At 51.4% G+C, this 21,310-nt stretch overlaps 1 protein-coding gene across 1 annotated transcript in view; it reads left to right on the forward strand.

Moving 5' to 3' along the window:
• Positions 1 to 21,310, forward strand: part of Lhpp (phospholysine phosphohistidine inorganic pyrophosphate phosphatase) — an 84,046-nt gene that overhangs the window by 33,229 nt on the left and 29,507 nt on the right. The gene's annotated exons all lie outside the window — the stretch shown is intronic.

Genomic DNA, 21,310 nt, shown 5'->3' on the forward strand with positions numbered 1-21,310 from the left:
TGTCTTGCTTATTTATTTATTGCTTAATAATTTTTTATTATAATTAGAATACAGTTACGTAATCTCTCCCCTTCCCTCTCTCCAACCCCCTGTTGTATATTTTGAGACAGGCTTGCATATAGCCCAGGCTGGTCTTAAACTTGCTATGTGGCGAAAATTGATCTAGAACTTCTGAGCTCCCCTCCACGCCTCCCAAGTGTTGGGATTATAGGAGTGTATCTCCATTCCTAATTTATGCTATACTGGGGTTTGAACCCAGGGCTCTATGTATTCTAAGCAAGCATTCTACCAACTGAGCCATATCACCAGCCCCTGTCTTGCCTATTTTCAGTGGATTCTATAGTGGCTAAGCCATTCAAACAAAGCACTGTTTGGTTGATGCTAGAGAGACTTGGTGAAAACATGGTTGTCTGGATTTGAAGGATGGTAAGTCAGTCACAAACATCGGAATGATTGTCTTAGGCAGGGCTAGAACCCATCAATGGCCTGACTGTTTCTCCAAGGTCCATCCTGGGTGAGAACCCTGAGGGAGGCGTGAGCTGAAGCCATCTGTGAGCTGGGAGTGAGGGAGGTAGTCTTGGCACTCCTGGGGTCCCGGGTCAGGAAGCCACTTCCCGACTCTCCCAGGGTGGAAGTGCCTTTGAAGCCCCCAGCACACCTGAAATACAGACTTTCTTTCTTCCCCAACCTCTCTGAGGAGGGTCTCGTGGCTCCATTGTTTATGTCTGGCCTGACAGAACCCTGCTTAGAAGCTACAAAGGCATTCTTCCCAAGTGACTAGCCTTCTCCTTCCTGGTCTGTTCACACTGATGTAAAACACAGTACCACACTGCTGAAGACAGGAAATAGAGTCCCTCACAGTTCTGGAGGCTGGGAGTTCAAGATCATGGTGCCGGTAGGCAGTGTTCGATTCCAAGATGACTCCGGATGTGTCTTCCTGAATCCCCAGAGGAGGAGGGATACTGAATCCTAACATGTGCAATAGGAAACAGAGAACCCACTCCCTCAAGCCCTTTTTAAGGGGTGTCAGTCCCCATGACCACACACCTCCCAAAGGCCCACCTGCCAACACTGTTGTACCAGGAATCAAGTTTCCAACACTAGAATTTGAGGGAACACATTTAAGATCTGTGATTCCTCCTTTCCCTCGTTCTGCTTCCTCCTGATCAGAGGCTCCTCACTTGGCAGTGGGACACAGCACCCTCCCGTGGCCGTGCTCTGTTTATGGTGGTGTCCTGCTTAGCAGCATGAGCCCAGCCAGCACATGTTCAGTGTGTGTTGCAACTTAGTGGCCAAACACGTGAGTAGCACGTTTGTATTTGAAAGCCCAGAGTTCATTAAGGAAAAACATCTCAGTTGAGGAAAATGTGTCCTGAGTTGGGGCCCATGTGGCAGTCTAAGCCTGTGTGTTCCAATGTGTCCCATGTACTCAGAATGCACTGTGGCTTTGCTCGTGGCTGGAACAAACCTCTAGGCTGCTGAGTCTCTGAGGAAGATCCCACACACAGAAGGGAGGTCCACACACAAGTAGGACTGGAGCACCCGCTCCAGTCTCCCAGGTGTGGGCCCTTTGCCAGGTCCAATCATCTGCGTGCCATTCAGAGGGAAGTGTCAGTAGGGTGTGTGTGTGGGGGGGTGTGACTCAGTGGTATAGATGCAAATTTCTGTCCTGCCTGGCCCCACAGCTGTTCAGTCTTAAAGAAACACACAGAGGCTTATACTAATTATCAACTGTTTGGCCTGTTAGCTCAAGCTTATTATTAACTAGCTCTTCAAACTTAAATTAACGCATAATTCTTGTCTACGTTTAGCCATGTGGCTTGGTACCTTTTCTCAGTGAGGCATTCTCATCTTGCTTCCTCTGCCTCTGACTGGTGACTGACTCTCTGCTTTCCTCTTCCCAGAATTCTCTTATACTTCCTGCCTGGCTACTGGCCAATCAGCATTTTATTAAACTAATACAAGTGACAAATCTTTGCAGGGTACAAGAGCATTATCCCACAGTGGAGTGCTTACCCAATGTGTGAGGAGGTCCCAGAGCCATTAATTCCCAGCCCCATAAAACCCAAAACCACCCAAAGGGAAGTGATATCCACCTGATAGAGCTTGTACTTAGAGAGAGAATTCCATCCAGAGAGAGAGAGACCGTCTTTTCAGTACATACGAGCACACAGCTGTTTTTGGTTTTCGTTTATTGTGAAAATGGGATTATACTATGCAAGGCACCTTCTTCCTGTTTCATGGCATCTTTCCATAACTGTAAGGTTTCATCCGGTGCCTGGCACATGCCAGGTCCTCTGGTGGCCAAGGGTGGTAACCATGCAGCTATGGGTGTCCAGGAACTGACCCCTTGCCCTAGTTCCACAGGACAGGACTGTTTGTAAAGAGGCAGATCGTCCTTTGCTAGCCTGGAGGATGGCAAAATAGGAATCTTAGTTCTTACAAGGGAGCAACTGGATCACTGTAGTTGGGTGTTGTTTTTGTTTGTTTCTTACTCTTTAGTTTTTGGAGGCCCGCCACCCAGCTCCCAAATAAACATACACAGAGACTTATTATTACTTATAAATGCCTGGCCTTAGTTTGGCTTGTTTCTAGCCAGCTTTCCTTAACGTAAATAATCCCATCTACCTTTTGCATCTGGGCTTTTGTCTTTTTCCTACGCATCTTTCTTTTTCCTTCCTCTGTGGCTTGCTGTGTAGCTGGGTGGCTTAGACAAAGTAGCACAGCTTCACAGCATTAAAAAATGAAACATAAAGAACGCAACACATCTTTGCATCATTAAAACAAATGTTCCACAGCATAAACAAATATAACACATCTTCAACTAATATCTCACGACACGTCACCCACAGTGAGGCTACTCCAGCACAAGAGGCTCAGTTTCTGCCATTGTACATGAGTGTTGAAAAGATGAGGGGCCTATAGGTTGTAGTTCTAGAAACACTGCTAGATAGGAGAGCCTCAAGGGGCTTGAAAAGTGACTTGTCTCCATGGGAACATGCAAGAAACACTGTTTTCAGAGACCATGTAGAGATAACAAGCCCAGCATAGATCTTCTGTGAAGAAGACAGTTTGAAACATTGGTACTTCATTACTCTACTGTTAGTGACTGTCATAGTAAGGGTTTCTGTTGCTGTGAAGAGACACCATGAACACAGCAACTTTTATTAAGGAAAACATTTAATTGGTGCTGGCTTATAGTTTCAGAGGGTTAGTTCATTATCTTCATGGCAGGAAACACAGCAACATGTAAACAGGCATGGTGCTGGAGTAACTGAGAGTTCTGCATCTTGATCTGCAGGCCACAGGAAGTAAACTATGACACTTGGTGTAGCTTGAGCATAGGAGACCTCAAAGCCTACCCCATTGTGACGCACTTCCTCCAATAAGGCCACACCTAATAGTGCCACTCCCTATGAGCTTATGGGAGCCAATTACTTTCAAACTACCACAATGGCCTAGTAGGAAATTAACCGTAATCCTAACCCTGACTGCTAACCCTATCTCTAACCCTAACATTTTGTATGTGGCACTTACTATCAGTGGACTCCTAGCAAATCTTAGTCTAGCCCTAATCCCAAGCTTTTATGACAGGAGGTGTGTGTTTGTCCCTGTACTGTTCCTTTCTCCAGATGACACTTAAGTCACAGATGGATGCTCGGTGACCTGACTGTGCACTGGTGGCCAAAGGGGTTCTGTTTTACTCATCCCTAAGGAATGGAGTGGCCATTGTGAATAGCTATGGTGGCTGCTGTGAATCCAGCCGCGTGTCTGGCATCCTGCACACTACCCCTGCAATGTATGTTCTCAGTGTGTGCCAGCGGGCGGACTCTGAATTCAGACCAGCTCAGGTCCCTTCCTCTCCCTCATCTTGTCCCTTTCATACATATCAGGTCCCAGGGTCAGCGCTGTCAATAAGTGGGGTTTACAGAAAGGCCTGGCGTTGGGAGCCTCTGACCCAGAGCAGGTCCTGAAGTGCGTCATCTGACCTCATCCCTACACCAGGGAAGTATCATTGTGCCTGTGGATGATGCATGCAGGTCTGGTTTCCAGGCGGTGCTGTTTTAAGAAGCAAATGGGAATTCTCTGTGGCCTTTAGTTCCTGCTGTGGTCACATGGGTGCTGGAAGGCCCTTACAGAGTCCTCGAGGAACCTGCACCCAGGAAGGTTTATCGGAGCCATCTCAGAATAGACCCAGCTGCCTGGAGTGGGGTGAGGTCCCTTACCTAGGGTCAGCCCCAGAGGCTGGTGATTGTCTCAGCAGGAAGGCCAGAGGACCGAGTGCCCGAAGCCTGAGTAAAAGGCCCAAGGCATCTGCATTAGGCTGACCCTGGTCTCGCTTCTACGTCAGACTCCTTCTCCCAAGGCACCCACGTGAGGCCGACCCTGGTCTAGCCTCTGCACCAGACTTTCTCTATACTCTGGTCCCTGGGACAGTGCCGGAGGCTGCTCCTATTCCTGCTGATAAAAGAGGAAATGGAGCAGAGCCTCAGAGGGATCATGGAGCCCCAATAGCACTGTGCCGCCTCTCACCTGCGGATGCAGACACTGAGGCCCAGAGAGAGCAGGGACGTTGGTGCTGGGCTGTCCTGCCACCCAGGCCACCAACTCCACCTACTCTGTGACCATAGCCTTTAGGTCCTAGATCGTCATTGCGAAAGCAGTGGCTGGTGGTCGGGAACACAGAGCGTAGGTGGTGACCATGCTGCGTGGAAAGGGGAAGGGCTAAGTGTCACAAGTGACTTCAGCTGTGCCCCATACCCTTAGGGGTCTCCCGTGCCGTGATACTGTTGTAAGAACAAATGATCTTTCAGGATGCGCTCAGCTTGTCCAAGGTTTGTGAATTTGGGGGCTTCTCCAAAAGAAAAGCCGTCCCACCAGAGCTAATTAATACCTGCTAGCCCATGCCCAACCAGGGAAGCCCCCACCTAAGTGGAAGTCACTGGAAACGGGACCCTGCCTGCCCCAACACGGTCTGGCTAGCCCAGGAAGTGGGTGCAATGGTAGCCAATCTATCCCCACACTTTAAGTTGTCCCGAGTCCCCTCCCCACCAAGCGAAAATCATTTAAACAAGCATCTGTACCTCAGACAGGGCTACTGTAGGAGGCATGGAGTGGTGGCTGTGGCATCCTACCCTGGCCTGAGACTGGGAAGAACGTGGCGGGGGGGGGGGGGGGGGCTGTCACATAAACCGTCCTCACAGTATTCCCTGTCCCTTGGCTAACAAGGTACCTCAGGTACTGGGGAGGGTAAAGTTCAGGGAAGACATGACGGCACCAGGTGGTAGGGGAGCAGCATCCATGCACTGACCTTCTCAAATCGGGTCCCCACCTCTCCTAACTGTCCTTTTTCTTTCCATCCTCTCTTCTCCAGGGTCTCGGCTATACACTCAACTTTCCTTTACTCTTTCATGTGCTACCTTGTGCTCTGGCCACAAGAGGGCGCTTTGTCACCAGGTTCTGGAAAAGCCAACCCTCCCTTAGTTCAGGACTTGAACACACAGAGCACCCCAGTGCACACTCACAGGCAGCTCCCCGGCACACACTCACATATTCACATCCATGCCCCTGAACTCCCAGCTCACTCCCATGCATGCTCACCCCCTTTTGCCTCCCTGCTGCTGTGTGTCTTTGTCATGTTTGCTGGACTCGGGACAAGCTGGGGTCTCAAGATCCAGAGCAGGTGCTGTGACCCATGCAGGCTTCTTTTTCATTCTCTGGCTGACACCTTCACAGGGGGAAAATCCTTGGAATGGTGCTCTGGGCTTGGGGTCCCCGCCATTGTTGGAGAGGAGAGAGGCCAGGTCTCTTTGTCAGGCGAGTCCTTGTCCACCAAGTCCCCTCCTGCCCCCTCTTCATTTGGTCCTTGAGCCCTTGGTCCATGCTATGCCCCTCCACCCCTGTTCCCACGTGTCCCCACCTACCTCCTAAGCTTGTCTGGATCCTGTAAGGATCCTTGCCTGGCCTCCTTAAAGATGGACTCTCAGTGCCCTTCAACCAGCAGGGGGCTCCACTTGCTCTGGGTGGGGATTAGAGGGGCAGAGTGACTTTTAACATTAGCTTTTCCATCTGTACCCTAAACGTGCTTTGCTCCAGGAGCTGGGGAGATGGCCCAGGGAGTAAAGCATCTGCCTTGCAAACATGAGGACCTGAGTTCAAATCCTCAAAACCCACAGAAGACCAGCTGTGTCAGGAAGCATTTAATCCTGGTGTTCCCACTGTGAGATGGGCAGACACAGGAGAATCATGGGAAGTTTACAGGCCAGCTAGTCTGGTGCCTGTAGCAGCAGACAACCAGAGACCCTGTCTTGACCCCTGTGATTGTCCTCTGACCTGCACACGGGCTGTGATAGACACACCCACGCTCTCACAGATCAACATGCATAAACATGTACGGACACAAATAAAAATAACAGAATTCCCCCAACCTTCTTACTTCCGCACCATTTTGGAGTTTCCCAAATCGATATCTTTGTATGCTGTTGCACACAGATTCTTCTGTTTAGGTCTCTCTAGAGACTCTCAGAACTCTGGGGAGAGCTGTGAAGCCCCATGATGGCCCGCAGGCTCCTTCATCCCATGCCCCGCTCTGGCCCAGCCTCGGCTCTGTCAGGAGCAATGATTCTGAAGCCCGCAGGCAGCAGTTTCATGTGCTTTTTTTTCCTTGTGACAACACCCAGTTCACACTGTGGGGCCAGCAGATGAGGGTCAGTGCCCCCGAGTGCCATCCTTCAGGTGACCAGTGATGCCCGTTACTGATGAGGTTAGCATTGATACCTTGATGATGGTGATTACCACTGGAGGTAGGCGGTAAAGACAATCCTCTGCTCTGTATGGAGTTTGGAGCCAGCCTGGGTTTACCTGATGGTGAGGTCTAGCAAGGCTGTGTCATCATGTGTGTCTCCAGTGAAGGCTTAGCTATGAGGATTCAGTGTCCAGGAGGAGAGGGGCATTTGTGGGTGCTGATTGCATGCGATGGTGTGAGCTCTGAAGATGAGAATCTCAGGTTCACTGGGCACAAGTGATAGAGAAGCCTCCAGTGATGGGGTTTGCAGGGCAGGGGCACCTGGGAGCTTGGAGCCCTCTGCTACAGAGGAAACTCCTGGACATCCTCCAGGCCTGAGGAGGGGTGGGTAGGTGGGGGAGTCCATGGCCAGGGACCGCCCAGTTTTAGAAGTGATGTGTTGATTTCCTTCTACACATGGCCTCAGCAGAATTTTGTTTGTTTGGTTGGTTTTTTGTTTTTTTTTTTTTTTTTTTTTTTTTTTTTTTTTTTTTTTTTTTTTTTTTTTTTTTTTTTTTGCTTTCTTGTGTCTAAATTGTACACAGATAGCTCTAGCAGGAAGGGGCAGTGCTCATCCGTCAGGAGTACCAGGTAGGAGGCTGGGAGCTGGGGTATTATCAGCCTGCAGGGTGCTGTGGGGCTCCAGCAGGTCCCCGCCCTCACAGTGCCTGACACTCCTGGAGAGAAGGTGCTTGCTGCTGGCAGTGGGGCTTGAACTTTGTGTCCCACCACACTGCAGCCTGAGAGGTTCACATTGCAGGACCGAGAGGGGCCGGCTCAGGGTTTCCCAGGCTGCTAATGCTGACCTCAGTTCTGCTGTGGTCTCTCAGAACCTGGGGACCGTGGTGAAACTTAGGATGTCTCTCCCCATCGTGTATCAGAAGCGGCTCTTTTGACACTTCCTTATTCCTTGACTCTTCTGGACCAGGGAAGGTGGTTATCCCACCTTGAAAACAGAGTGAGGTTGGGGAGCTCTAACCTGACCTCTTAAAGAACGAGGCTGAGGTTGGGGAGTCTGGATAGGAGGCTGCTCTGATCCCAGCCTTCCTATGCCTCTCTGTCAGTCAGCCTCCCCACCTCACAGTGGAACAGGCTTATTCTGGAATGCTCCACAAGGAGACCCGGCTCCCATGGGGTGTAGATGGGCAGTAGGATCCCCGGTGGTGTGTGTAAGGCAGGCCTTGGTTGTTGTTTTTCTGTGTGTGGCAGGCAGTTCTGGCAGGCGTTAGGCAGCCCGGGGAGGAAGGGGTTAACCTTCTTGGACCCCACCAGTCAAGAGGAAGCTTAGTGTTTCCACGTGAAATAGTTTAAAATAAACTTCAAGGCGAACTCAGACAGGGCTGCTGCAGCCAGATGGAAGGAAGCACACCAAAGTGCCGGGGCGGGTAAGCGTCCCAGCTGGTGTGCCGCTGCTGCGTCTCAGCTCAGGCAGCCTGACTGAAGAAGCCCCCCACAAGCCCAGTGGGCTGTGGACAGGAGGCAGGCAAGCCAAGGCTTTAAGTCTGGCCCCTGGAATGTCGTCCTGGCTCTGCTGGAGACCGCCAGGTGGCTCAGCCCCTCTGACTCCCTAATAAAAGCAATAGCCATCTCTTTAAAAGAATGTGAGCCGCACGGTGTGCCAGGAGACCAGTCCCAGTGCTGCTTCTTGGAACAACCATAGAAAGTAAATCGAGTAAATGATTTAAACTCAGTTGCCTCTGGGTTTAAATAATTCAAATTCAGGAACAGCTCAACCTAGTGGACCCTAGAGTTCGAGTGATTGTAAAGTTCCCACTTTCCCCGTCTTCCCACCGCTCTCCAGCTGCTGAGAACAGGTCAGGACACATGCGCTGAGGTCCTCGGGGGAGACGCTGGATATCAGACCACTGCCCACATGACCAGAAGCAGCCTCTGGGATGGAGGCTCCAGGGGTGTCACAAATCAAGACCCGGAGAGCGGGTGGCAGGCATGCCCAGCCTGAAGCGAGATATGCAGTTGGAAGGTAGTGGAGAGAGCTGGCGCAAGGCCGTAGGTGCCCTCGGTGCCTCCTCCACCTCAGGGTTGGCAGCAGACCCGTGCTGTTCCAAAGCTCCGCAGTGCCTGGTCATAGCTCTGGCAGGGTGCCATCCCTCACTTGCCCCTCCAGGTTCAGGTATCAGCTAGGAGGACATTATACCATGGCAGCCAGGGCGCTCACTGCAGCTGAACCCCTCACTTCTGCACCTCTCTCAGGCTGCTCCCCCTGTGTTCTAGGGGCAGTTGCTGCAGAGGGCAGCTCTGGGGAGACTCTTTCCCAGGCACTGTGCACCCTGGCAGTGTACTCAGCCTGGCACCCCAGCCCAGGACAGCCCCGCTTTTCATTTGCCCTGGTGGTTCCTGTGGATTTTGCTGCCGCTGCCTGGGGCTGTGTGGACTGGCTTGCTGTAGTTGAGGAGCTCAGGAAGGTGTTTTCATGTCTTTTGAAACCAGAAGCAAAAAAAGTATGTGTAGTTATTGCAGCCCAAGAAAATGTCTGGGTACAAGTCTGAGGCTCTCGCTGCCCTGCCTACTCTGGCCCGAGCCTCTCAGTCCTACAGTTTCTCCACTGATCTCCCTCGCCTTGCTTGGGGGTTTCGGAGGGTATATCTACCTGCCCTCACAGCTGCTGTCTACCTGTGTCCCGCACATTTGGACCTCACACATGGGCCCTTCTGGCCCTCCCGTCCTGTAGTTCTTACTACAGCTATGATGGGGCCCCTCTGTGACCAGTGACCTTTGCCCCCACTGTGTTGCATGCGTCCTAGGAACAGGGTCTACCCAGACCACCCTCACTGCCATCCCGTACCCATCACAGGAGACAGGGCCTCTGCCAAGACCTGTTGGAGGGCTGGGTGCCCAGACATAAGCCCTTGTCTGAGAGGTGAAAAGGAGGAAGAATTCCCCCCACTTCAGCCAATATTCTGCAACCCTGGGGTCAAGGCCATATGTAGTGTAGACAGGACATCCTGTCTGGGGATGTCCAGGATGATACAGGAATCCCTGACTGGGCGGGGGGAGAGGGGAGGAGGGGGAAGATGGCGGTCTTGTCCTCCCATAGACTTATGCTGCTAGCTGACCTAGGAGACCCCAGACCCTATCGTCTTCCCCTCAGACGTATTCTATTCCAGGGTTGACTTTCCTATGGGTAGGGAGCAGGTGCCTGTGTCTGCAACGACTCTGAGCCTCTAAGATGATCTGAAGGCCTACCAAGGCTAAGCCCGTGGGAGCCTGGGAGCAAGGAGTCTTTCCTGGGTTTAGTACCTTACTTGAGAAGGGAGAGCGGAGGAGCCGGGGCCTCTGCCACAATGATGCCAAGCTGTGTTTTGTTCTTGTCTCGTCAGGTGGAGGGTTCTGTGGGGCCTGCCTAGGCCCAAGTCTAGTAGTCTATAGAAAAGTCATTTCCTGCCCTCAAGATTCCATTCCTCCTTCCTGTTTTTACATGTTTAATACAGGCTGCAATTTTTGTCTTTTTAAAATTAAAGTGATTTTTCTATTTCTGCACGAAACATCTGCCCTTTGGAAAATATGGAAAAACACAGAGGAAATCACTTAGACTCCCATCTCTCTGAGGGAGCCCCAGTTAGCTTTTCGTTCTGCCTGTTTCTTTAAGAAGCGGCAATAACAAAAAGACATGAAATGCAATTATTTATAAAATGCAGTTTTGCACTTGAAATCTCATGAAGAGTATTTAAACCTCACTATATTTCTGTCCTAGGGCATGAATGGTTCCTAACAGGTGACCAAACAGTGGGGGGCATGATGACCATTGGGGCTGCACCCAGGAAGTTGCAAGCTAGCGGAGCAAAGGGGGTGTAGGGTACTTTGTCTGGTCTGGCCTGAGAGCAGTGAAAACCAGAGCTAAGTGCACACCTCCAGCCCCCATGGCCTCTCCCTGAGGAGGATCCTGAAGGGTAAAGAGGAGAACCTCGGAGGAGTGTCAAGAGAAAGGTAAATGAGGAACAGGAGCAAGCCCTGGCCACATCTGCCCTGTCCTTTTGCTGAAAGGGGCTCAGGAAGTCTGTATGGCAGGTCGGAGATCAGAGTGGTGCCCATTACCTCTGCCACCCCTTAAGGGAACCCACCCATCAGCACTGCATGTTCTGCTCCTGGACTAAGCCAGTGGGACAGTGGCACGTGCTGATTCTGGTGGCTCCAGGAAGCCCCCACTTCTCCAGACCACCTCCATCTTCTTCCAGGGGGTGGAGCCATTTCTCTACCTGGACCCTTAGGGACTTTAAAGAGGAAGAGAGATAGTCATGTAGGAAGGCACAGGGGACCAGATGCTGTGACCCAGCTATGGCTTGGCCAGGCCTGCCTCTCAGTGGGTTTTAAGCTCTTCTCCCAGAAGGGGCAGAGTGGTTGACCAGACTCTGGCATCTACTCTCTCTGGTCACCTCCCCAACCAAGGGTCCAGCATCTTAGTGAGCACTTGAAATATCAGCCAGTGTCCCAAGCGCAGGGCTCAGTGCCTTACTACGGCAGCTCTAGAGGAGCAGAAATGAGGGCAGAGCTGGTGGTATGGCTCTCAGTTTGGACTTTGGGACTCTGCAGAGATGGGTACGTTATTGGAGCACTGTGCTTAGAGCAAAGTGCAGGGAGCACTTGGTGCATAGAGCCCTGTGCAAGAGACGGCTCTAAGGGGCTGTTGTCAGGTTCTCTGCAGACCTGGAGCAGAGCGACCCTGGATGGATCCTGACCATGGCAGAAACCAGGAAACAGCCACACCGTGCCACTAAGTTGACTTCCCAGTTCAGACTGCAGCGTTTATTGATTCTGTCCATACACAAGCACAGAGCCCTCCCAGCCCACCTGTCTTGGCCCATCTGTGCTACTGTAACAGAGCCAGAGTTGGTAATCAACAGAGAATAGAAGCTTGTCCAAGGCTCTGCCACAGGTAAGGACTTTCTGTGCTCAATCCTCACGAAGTGAGAGAACAGAACAGCAACCAAGGCAGGGAACGGTGCCCTCCGAAGGCTCTTTATAAGTAACTCAAATCATTCACCATCGGGGAGCCCTTGGGACTTCGTTGCCTCTTAAAGGCCCCAGCTCTTAACACCAGCACAAGGCCATGCCTAGAAAGGAACACATTGAAACCTGGCCCATCTTCAGAGCCCACCTCCTCTGAGGGTCCATTAGGATGACAACATCCGTCTTGTCTGGGCTGCTGAATTTCAGCACTGTTCATGTCATAATTCACAACCTTCCCTGTAGGAGCCTGGCAGCTGTTTATAGCTCACCCCATGTGGTCTTGTTCAGTTCAGCCAAGAATGAGTATAGCATCCTGAGCAGCATCCTTGCAGTGCTGGTGGAGTCGCTTGTTCCTCTGTCTCACCTCATGGGCCATCCCAGGGTTAAATCGGACAGCCGGCATTATAAATGGGTACCCAGCGGTCTGGAGTCAGGCTGTAGCTGTTCTTGGAATAGCATGGAAGGCAACCTCAGTGGAGTGTACTGGTCCATGTGAGTGTGACGCATTTGTGACTAAGCCCGGGGACCCTCAGACAGAGAGTGACAGCCTCAGGTCCTGCTGGCCCCTCTGAGGAAGGCACTCAAGTACTGGGAGAGCTGCATCCTTGGGGCAACAAAAGCCAGGTTTGGGTGCTGGGGTCTTAGCTTAGTCCTCCCCTGTTTTGAAGCGTCCTTCTCTCCAGTGGTAGACAAAAATGTTTGACTGTGCCAACTTCTGGGAGTGTTACATACCAAATAGGAACACCCCTGTAACCTGGCTAGGGTTGCCCCAGGTAGATGGCTAAGGCTCCATCCACAGCAGTGATAACTCCTGACTGCCTTCAGCCTGGGTTGAGGTGCAAAGACCCTGGGCCTCTGAGCAGAATTCAGGGTGTGTGGGGAATGTTGGGGCTTGGCTGAGAAGTGACTGCAGAGGTCCAGGTGGCAGGAGCAGGCAAGGGAGGCTGTGCTTGGGGGGTTAAGAACTAGCTTTGACTTCTTGCCCCCCCCCCAGTAAGGACAGCCTAGGAGCCCCGACTCTCAAGGAGACAGGGACATACTACAGTCCACTGATTCACAGCCCACCAGTCAGAGATGGCTTTCTCTCCTGATTTGGGGTATGTATGAATATCATTAACGCCCTTTCAAGTGGGGTGCCGTGGAGGGTAGAGGGTTGGGCACCCTGAGCACCAGGCCCTCTGCTCTCTGTCCCTGCCCCGACAGATGGGGATGGAAGGGGGATATAGATGGGAGACAGAAGAGCAGTAAGTTGGGCCAAAGCAGCCAGCCCCACAGAACAGGAAAGGACTGGACTGCCTGTGGCAGGCAGAAAGGCTACGTGGCAGCCTCTGGTGTCCAGGGCTACACAGCAGGCAGCCTCAGGGCCTCAGGACACATTGACTGTATCTTAGTGACTAGGCCAGGTGAGAGGGGACTGCATGTTTCTGGAAGCGCAAGGCAGCTGGTCACCTCTGCACCCTGGACGCTTACCTCTGACTCCAGAAGCTAAGGTAGTAAGGACCTGACAGTGTGCTTCCTCTGTGACGTTTCTTCCCTGGAGACTAGCCCAGCTCATGGGGACACAGAGGCCACAGCACTTCTACCCAGGCTGTCAAAGACATCTCTCTGTGTTTCAGAGACTGTGCCCTGTCCCAGCGTGATCCCATACATCTCTGATTCCCTCCATTACATCCTGTCATTTGAGTTCCATTGGGCACCCCACCAAGTGTAACTCCAGTGGCCCTGTAGAGGACAGGCGGCAGTCGGGAAAGAGTTTGCCGTACAAACATGAAGACTTGAATTCAGTCTCCGGAAACCACTAAGTAAATAAACCACTAAATAAATAAATAAACAAACAAACAAACAAAAAAAAAACCCACCACCACAACAAACTGGGCATGGTGGTTTATGCTTGTGAACTCAGCAGTGGGGAGACAGAGAGGTGGATTCCTGGGTTTCACTGGACTGCCAGCCTTGCCACCCGGGGAGTCAGGGGACAAGTGAGATCTCTCAAAGCGAGGTGGAAGCACATTGAGGGTAACACCTGAGGGTGTTATGTGTGCACTCACATGTGGGGTGGGGCTGGAGGTGTGTGCATGCATGCGTGCACATGCACACACGCACACACACACACACAGTTTCCTGGGGAGAGGTAGGAATCTAGGGCTCACAACAACCAGCTGGCTTGGCCTTCCACAAACATGTGGTCTGTTCTTCGCCTTCCTCCTTCCCAACTTCAAAGTCCCTCTGCCTATATAGCAGAGAACGGCCTTTTGAATAAAGCCCTAAAGAGCCAGCATTTCAGCAGTGTGACCCCGAGGAATCGGAATGGCCCCTTGGCTGATTTATATGCTATACATTTGGGGTTTAAGTGGAGCATAATTGTAATCCATATGCCTGTTAAGGTAATTACACTTATAAACCTAATATAATCCATAGATCAATGGGTTTAGAGCTAATTAAGGCAACCGTAATTAACATTTACAAAACCCTTGCAATTACTGGATATCCTCTAAGCTGGCCTTCCAAGCTGATAATGAGCGCCACTCAGCATTCTTTATTCTGCACGTTGGGGCCTTCTGGGTCTCCCTATGGGGAGGGGTCAGCACCTGCTGTTATCACCCCCAAGGCTCTGAGGCAGGTCCCTACCCCAGTAGTGATAACTGAGGGAGCGGGATCCTGTACCTTGTTTTCTGGCCAGTTAGATTCCCATAACTAAGGGCGTTTTCGAGAAACAAATGTACTAGACCCTCAAACCCAAAGCAGGGCTCTCATCTGGGGAATGTGGAGCTTCCCTGGGCTCAAGAGCTTAGAGGACAGCCTGCGCTCTCCCCTCACTGCCCCTTCTACCTGCTCACAGCACGTGGTTTCTTCCCCGAGTGGAAGCAGGTAAAAAGGGGCCTCCAGAAAACCCAGACAGCGCAACAGTAGGACAAAGTACCACCACACCTAAGAGCCGCACAGAGGTCCCCTGTCAGTCCCCACCCTATCTGGGAGAGCCGAAAAGCCCTGCAATCCAGGCCCCTGCCTTGAAAGGATTGCGGCAGCTGCCCTGTTTAGGATCCGACTTTTCCCTGATTGGAATCCTACTGTCCTCGAAACATGTCCTCTGTGCCCAAGGTACTCTCCTGGCAGCATCCTGTGGCCCCTTGCGAGCCATTCTAGCATGGAAGGGAGGGCACTTCAGGCCGGTGTGCAGGATTTGGGGAGGGGTTATTGGCTTGGGCCACCTGAATGCTGGTGGTTTTGTGAGCTCTTTTAGACTCTGTACACAAAGGGGATATAAAGATAAAAACAGTGGGCTTGAAGCGTTTAGTTTAGAGCCTCGTGTGCAGTAAGCACCCAAGTAGTGTACCTGCTCTCCTTGCCATCTACACTGACCAGGAGGGCACGGTGAAGAGGGGTCAGGGCCAGTTAGGTAGTTCTGAGGTCAGTGCCTGTGTCTTGCCGGCGTCTCTGTGTCCAGCGTCTTGACGGGCCCTCTCCTCTCATCTTTTCTACACTTGATCATCTCTAGGCAACAGAGTATTTTCAGAACTTTACAGCTCTGCCAGGAATTTCCAGCCAGAAGCAGGTTCCTGTAATGGAGGGCTAGGACGGGATGTATGTATGTGAGGAACGCACTCACGTTGAAGAAAAAGGCAAAGCCTCATGACGTCTGTGCATGGCCGTGCATGGCAGATAGCATGCACCGACGCCTGACAGCAGCAATGCAGCTACGTTGCAGGTGTGAGAGAACAGAGAGAGATGGAGTTCTGGTTCTGAGTTTGTTCGCCAAGTGTGACTAGGCCAGGATTTGAACCCAGACTTTCTTGTCTCCAGGGAGCCCCACCCTGTTCTCCTCCTAAGTGAGCCGTATGAAGCTGAATGAGGATAGGGGGATGGCAGGGGATGAGAGGCAGGGCAAGGCTTCAGGGCCCAGACAAGGCAGGTGGAGGTGGCTAGCTGAAGGGAAGGACCACAGTCTGGAAACCCTGCCCCGGGACCCTTTGGTGGTCCACGGGCCTGCCCAGCACAGCTGTTCCACGAGAACCTGCTAAGGAAGGGAAGGCACTACAGAGAAGCCTCCTCACCAAGCCCTGCTGTGCTCCCTGTCCAGAGCCCAGCTGAGTTCTGAGTATCTGAATGTGTGCATCTCCTGTCTCCATCCGATTACCCTTGTCTCTGCCATCTGGGAATGCTGGGATTCCCGACAAAGGCAGGTGTGGCAGGGGCTCCCTTTCCCTGCACAGGACTGCTGAAGAACCGGTTAGCTTCATTGGGTTCCTGCACTGCACTGTCCAGGACCCAAATATCATCCGTGGACATATTTGATCCCCTTTTCTATTTTCTTTAAGGCAAGAGAACCTTTCCATCACTCAGTCTCAAAAAAAAAAAAAAATCAAAACAAAAACAAAACACTGTCACAACCTTCAGCCTCATTAAAAAAAAAAAAAAAACCCACTGTGCCTGGTGGTGGTGGTGGTCTTTAATCCCAGCACTTGGGAGGCGGAGGCAGGCAAATCTCCATGAGTTTGAGGCCAGCCTGGTCTACAAGAGCTAGTTCCAGGATAGCTAGGACTGTTACACAGAGAAACCCTGTCTTGAAAAGCCAAACAAACAAACAAGAAAAAAGAAAAGACTGTACAGAAAATAGCAGTTTTTCTTTTATTTAAAGATTTTTAAAATATGTGTGTACATGTGAATTTATGTTCCCCGTGTGCAGAAGCCTGCGGAGGCTAGAAGAGGATTCAGATTCCCTGAAACTGGAGTTAAAGGCAGTTGTAAGCCCTTCTGTGAGTGCTGAGAACTGAACCTGGGTCCTCTGCACAAGCAAGAAAAGGTGCTCCTACCACCCCAGTTTGCAGTTTTCCTACAGGTAATAAAGATGCCGACACTGCAGAGCTCTGGAGTTCTGGGCCCAACCCTGCCCAGAGCCATTTCCATGAATAGGTTTTCAGGATCCGTTTACCAAGTCCCAGATGAGGGCACGTCACTTATCCTGTTTAGGGATAAGTAAAATCCTTGATTGTATTTGTCCCCCCATGACACATCAGAGCCAGGCTGAGCAATGGCTGACTTGCCCCCAGTGCCCAGCATTTGTCCAGTGCTTACAGGCAGCAGCTCATTTTGTCCCTGCCGTCACCCGAAGGCCACTGCTCTGTGGTAGAAGGGACAGATCGCATCTGCTGTCCACCCCAAACCTGCACGCCTGCTGGGGTGCACGGCGAGCTCTGGGCTGTGTTTGAAAATGAGGTGAGAGCATATGTTCTTTGTCTGGTAACACTCTTTCCAGTGATGGGTGAAGGGCATCCCTCGACATGATTAAGCCTGCCACCATGGGGCCTTCTCCCACATGGCCACTCTAGTGGCTTCACCCAGCTCCTTTGTGTGGACACACGACAGCCAGCCTTTTATGATTATCATTGCATGATACAGTTGTTCGTGACTCTTTTGTTTGCTTGTTTGCTCTCAGTCCATAGCTGAGGTTACCCTGGGACCCATCCTGGAGTCCAGGCTGATCTTGAACTCACAGCAGTGCTGCCTCAGTCTCCCAAGCCCTGAAATGATGGGCATGAGCCACCATGCCTGACACTAACCCTGATTGTAGACAGGGCCACCATGGGCATTCTTGTTCACGTGGCCTTGCACTTACTTGTGATTTCTGCATGAGGATAAATTCTTTCATAGGGGATTGTTGGGTCAGAGGGTAAACAGAATTCTAAGATTTGAGTACTTCTGCAGAATTCGCCTTCCAGTTGTTGTTACCCTATCTGTATGACGGGCGTCTTACTTCTTTATATCCATGACAACAACAAATACTGCCGAGGCACAGTGTTGTTCTTTTAAAAGCAGGCCTGCATTGGTAGGGGAATGGAGTCATCTTTGATGGCTGATGAGACCTTTTTCCTCTATAAATTGCATATTCATTTCCTTTCTCAGCCTTTATTGTGTTTTTTAGTTGAAGGCTTTCTCTTAATGAGAAATCTGCATTTCATCAGAGATGGAACGCAGCGTCTGTGGCTTATTGATTCCCTAGAGAGGATGGAGAGGCTGCCTCCTTTTTGTTCTTAGCGCCAATCAGATACTATGACTGAAGACACTGGCAAATTAATTTCAGGCATGTGAGACTGGTGGTTGGTGCACCATAAGGCTCCTGGCCAACTCCATTTTAGCCATTACGCAAAACGGTGAGGCCGTGTGGACTCCACACAGACCAGGGTTCAATTCTCCACTTGGCCACTTTCTGCCAGACTAGACACCTCAGCAAGTGCTGGTAGAGTGTGGCCAGTGTGGTCACCAAAGTCCTACTTACTTGACCGGGGAAAGCCACACCGCCTCCTAGGAAGCTATGGACTTAATATGTCCAGTTCAGAAGCGGAACTGGGTAGAAGTCATGGAGGCAGCACCAGTAGGCAGGTGACATTTGCCATGTTGCAGCACCCCCACAGCCTGCCCAGTATCACACAGAACGGGCCGGACGCCCATCTGTATCATGGAGCAAGCCTTTAGTGTTTTCATGGTCCCTCCTAGGCCCAGGTGTTGAGCATAGGTTATCAGAGATTTTATTTAAAAAAGATGAAGGAGCAGGAAGTTGACGGTGACAGCCGGCCAGGGTCCTCTGATGACCGGACCCCCACCTGGCGCACTTTGGGAGGGTGTTTGGTGAGAATATCAAGTCACTAGTTCTTTCTCTACCTTTTTGCTTGGACTCGTAGGTCTTTAACACAGGAAGCAAAAGAAATTACAAATAAAACATACTTGGCCAGCTTCCTGGGCCTGGACAGCCCGATAGTCAGACCTGGCCCTTCCTTCTCTCTCACCCTCTCTGTGCTCTCTACAGATGATTCTGAGTACAAGTGTCAGACTGGCCTCACCCCTGAATGGCAGTTAGCCATGACTTCAGAGAGCAAGGTGTCCACACCTTGGGCTGAAAGAGAAGAGGGACTTGAAAACCAAGAGAGCTGTGGAGGGTACTTCAGCAGGGTGGCTTCCTTCCAGCAGGCTGGAGCCATCTCAAGTGGAGTCTGGACTCTGGAATGCTCAACGATCTCCCTGGACTTTGGAAGTGTTGGGCCTCTGTTGCCCTCTGGCCCTTGGCGATACTGACCTGGTGCTGAAGGAGGCTGGGTGGGATCCAGCACACCTGCTGGGATGTGTGCTAGTTGACTCCAGCTGCCCTGTATCCTCTACTTCCCCAGCTGTGGGTCCCAGGCTTCCAGCCAGGGACCTGACCAGGTTCCCTAGGACTCACACCCTCCCAGCCAGGTCCTAACCCAAGCTGTGTTGACTTAAAGGCCACCCACCAAGGCAGCAGGAGGGTGGAAGGCCTTGTGGAAAAGCACCAGGCTCAAACTATTGCACACAGGGTCAGGAATGGATCCCGGAAGACGTCCTCGGTAGCCTGGAGTGGGCCACGGGCTTGGGAGACTGGTTCTTAGAGTGCTGGGACTCACTGTCCCCTGCATTGTCCCCAAGGGCATCTGCCTGGGATGCATAAGGCCAGCTTTGGGTTCTGTAGACCGTGGGTTCCATGTGTCTGCCTAGCACATGAATCTGAGAAGCTGCCAAACCCTTTGACTAACACCAAGCCCATCTTTGCATGCCTGCATCCAGTTGTGATGAACCTATGTATCCAAGTTGGTGGAGACCCTTTGTGCTGTGGACCAAGTCAGCCTAGCTAAGGTTAACGAGAAACTAGGGGAATGGGCCTCTGTGACGCAGATGGAGAGGAGAAACCTTGTAACGTGGTTGGTTGCCGTTGTGTAGTGAAGGAGTATGGCAGAAACTCTCAGGCTAAGATGTCATCAAAGAGAACTTCAAATGCAAAAAAGGAACAAATGAAAAATGTGACTCAAAAAGCCAAGCACGTAAACAAGCAAACCATCTAGAGAACGCTGGTGGTGAAGGAAATACCTTCCACGGTCATGAGGTCAGCATGTCGGCGTTGGGAGCTCTGTGTAGTTTTGCGAGATGCTGCCATTAGGAGAAATTGAGTAACTTGTTTTTTTTTTTTTTTGTCTTGTTTTGTTTGTTTTTTTCAAGACAGGGTTTCTCTGTGAAATAGTCCTGGCTATCCTGGAATTCACTCTACAGACCAGGCTGGCCTCGAACTCACAGAGATCCGCCTGCCTCTGCCTCCCAAGGGCTGGAATTAAAGGCGTGCTCCACCACCGCCTGGTGCAACTTGGATTTTTACAACTCTATGTGAATCTACACATATCTTTTTTTTTTAAATATTTATTTACTTATTATGTATACAATATTCTGTCTGCCTTCAGGCCAGAAGAGGGCACCAGACCTCATTACAGATGGTTGTGAGCCACCATGTGGTTGCTGGGAATTGAACTCAGGACCTTTGGAAGAGCAGGCAATGCTCTTAACCACTGAGCCATCTCTCCAGCCCCTACACATATCTTGAGAGGTTTACTGACAGTGTATCAAGGAGGGAAAGAGCCCTTACGTGTAGCAACCTAGGAAAATGGATTCAGTAACCTGAACGCAGATGGTGACGACAGGCAGTAAACACACGCTTCATGGGGGACGGAGTCTCGGGGTAGCAGAGGCAGAGATTTAGGGTCACCTGTCTGTCTGTTTGGACACGGACGTCAACATCCTCCTTACAGACTTTTATGGACTGTCTGCTGGGCGTGGATGCTGGACCCAAGCCCTGCTTCCCCAGTGGGAGGTGGCTAAGTACGGAGTGATTCTGGGCTGGGAGGTAGGCATGCCCACCCAGCACCGTGAAATCATGGGGGAGTTCTCTTCCTGTCTCTACACTCCAAAGTTTGGTACAATTTCATTGTTGTTTATCAAGGAAAAGGTTAGATACTGAGGAAGGAAGCCACCTGGCCATTCTCAGAGAACTGGTCCGGTGCACGAGGGCCTGGAAAGCCTCTTGGCAGCTGCTAGGGGATGGAGGGCCTGACCTGCCAGGCTGTGGGAGAACTCGTGACTGCTGCGCTGCTGGGCTCTGCCCTGACTTCCCCTGACAGGGCCTGTTCCAGCTTGTACTCCCATCAGGCGCTAGACCAGAGAGCACGGGTGAAGCTGTGGCAGTCAGGAGAAGGTGCTGGTCCCACAGCAGGGCCGTCGCCCTGCAGGACGGTCTGTGCCTTACCCCATGCGTCTGCAGTGCCCTGCTCTCCATAAGCGGCAGCGAGGGAGGCCCACCTGAGGCTTTGAAGGTACTTCCTCCGAGCAGCCCTCACTTTCCACAGCCTGTGGCATGCTGGCGAACATGTAGGCGGGGAGTTTCCATCTTTGAAGTACCTCTTGTTTACACTGGAGGGTTTTGTCAGCTTGCTGGTCCTTTATCTGCCTGCAGAAGTGAGAGCCATCCTCCCTGGTCTTGTCTGAGTGGGAGTCCAGAAAGAATGAAGACCCTCGGGTCATTGAGATGGCTCAGCCAATAAAGGCGCTTGCGCCAAGCCTGACAACCCAAGTTCTATCCCCAGGAAATAAATGTTGGAAGGAGAGAGCCAGTTTTCAAAAGCTGTCCTCTGACCTCTACACACACCCTGGGCATGGGTATATGCCGTATGTTCCACCCAAGAAATAAAAAATAACATTGTAGGTATTGTTTTATTTTTGAAATTAAAA

Source organism: Alexandromys fortis, unplaced genomic scaffold (genome assembly GCF_014885135.2).
Source record: "Alexandromys fortis isolate MF-2015 unplaced genomic scaffold, M_Fortis_MF-2015_v1.1 scaffold_3, whole genome shotgun sequence".
Classification (NCBI taxonomy): Eukaryota; Metazoa; Chordata; class Mammalia; order Rodentia; family Cricetidae; genus Alexandromys; species Alexandromys fortis.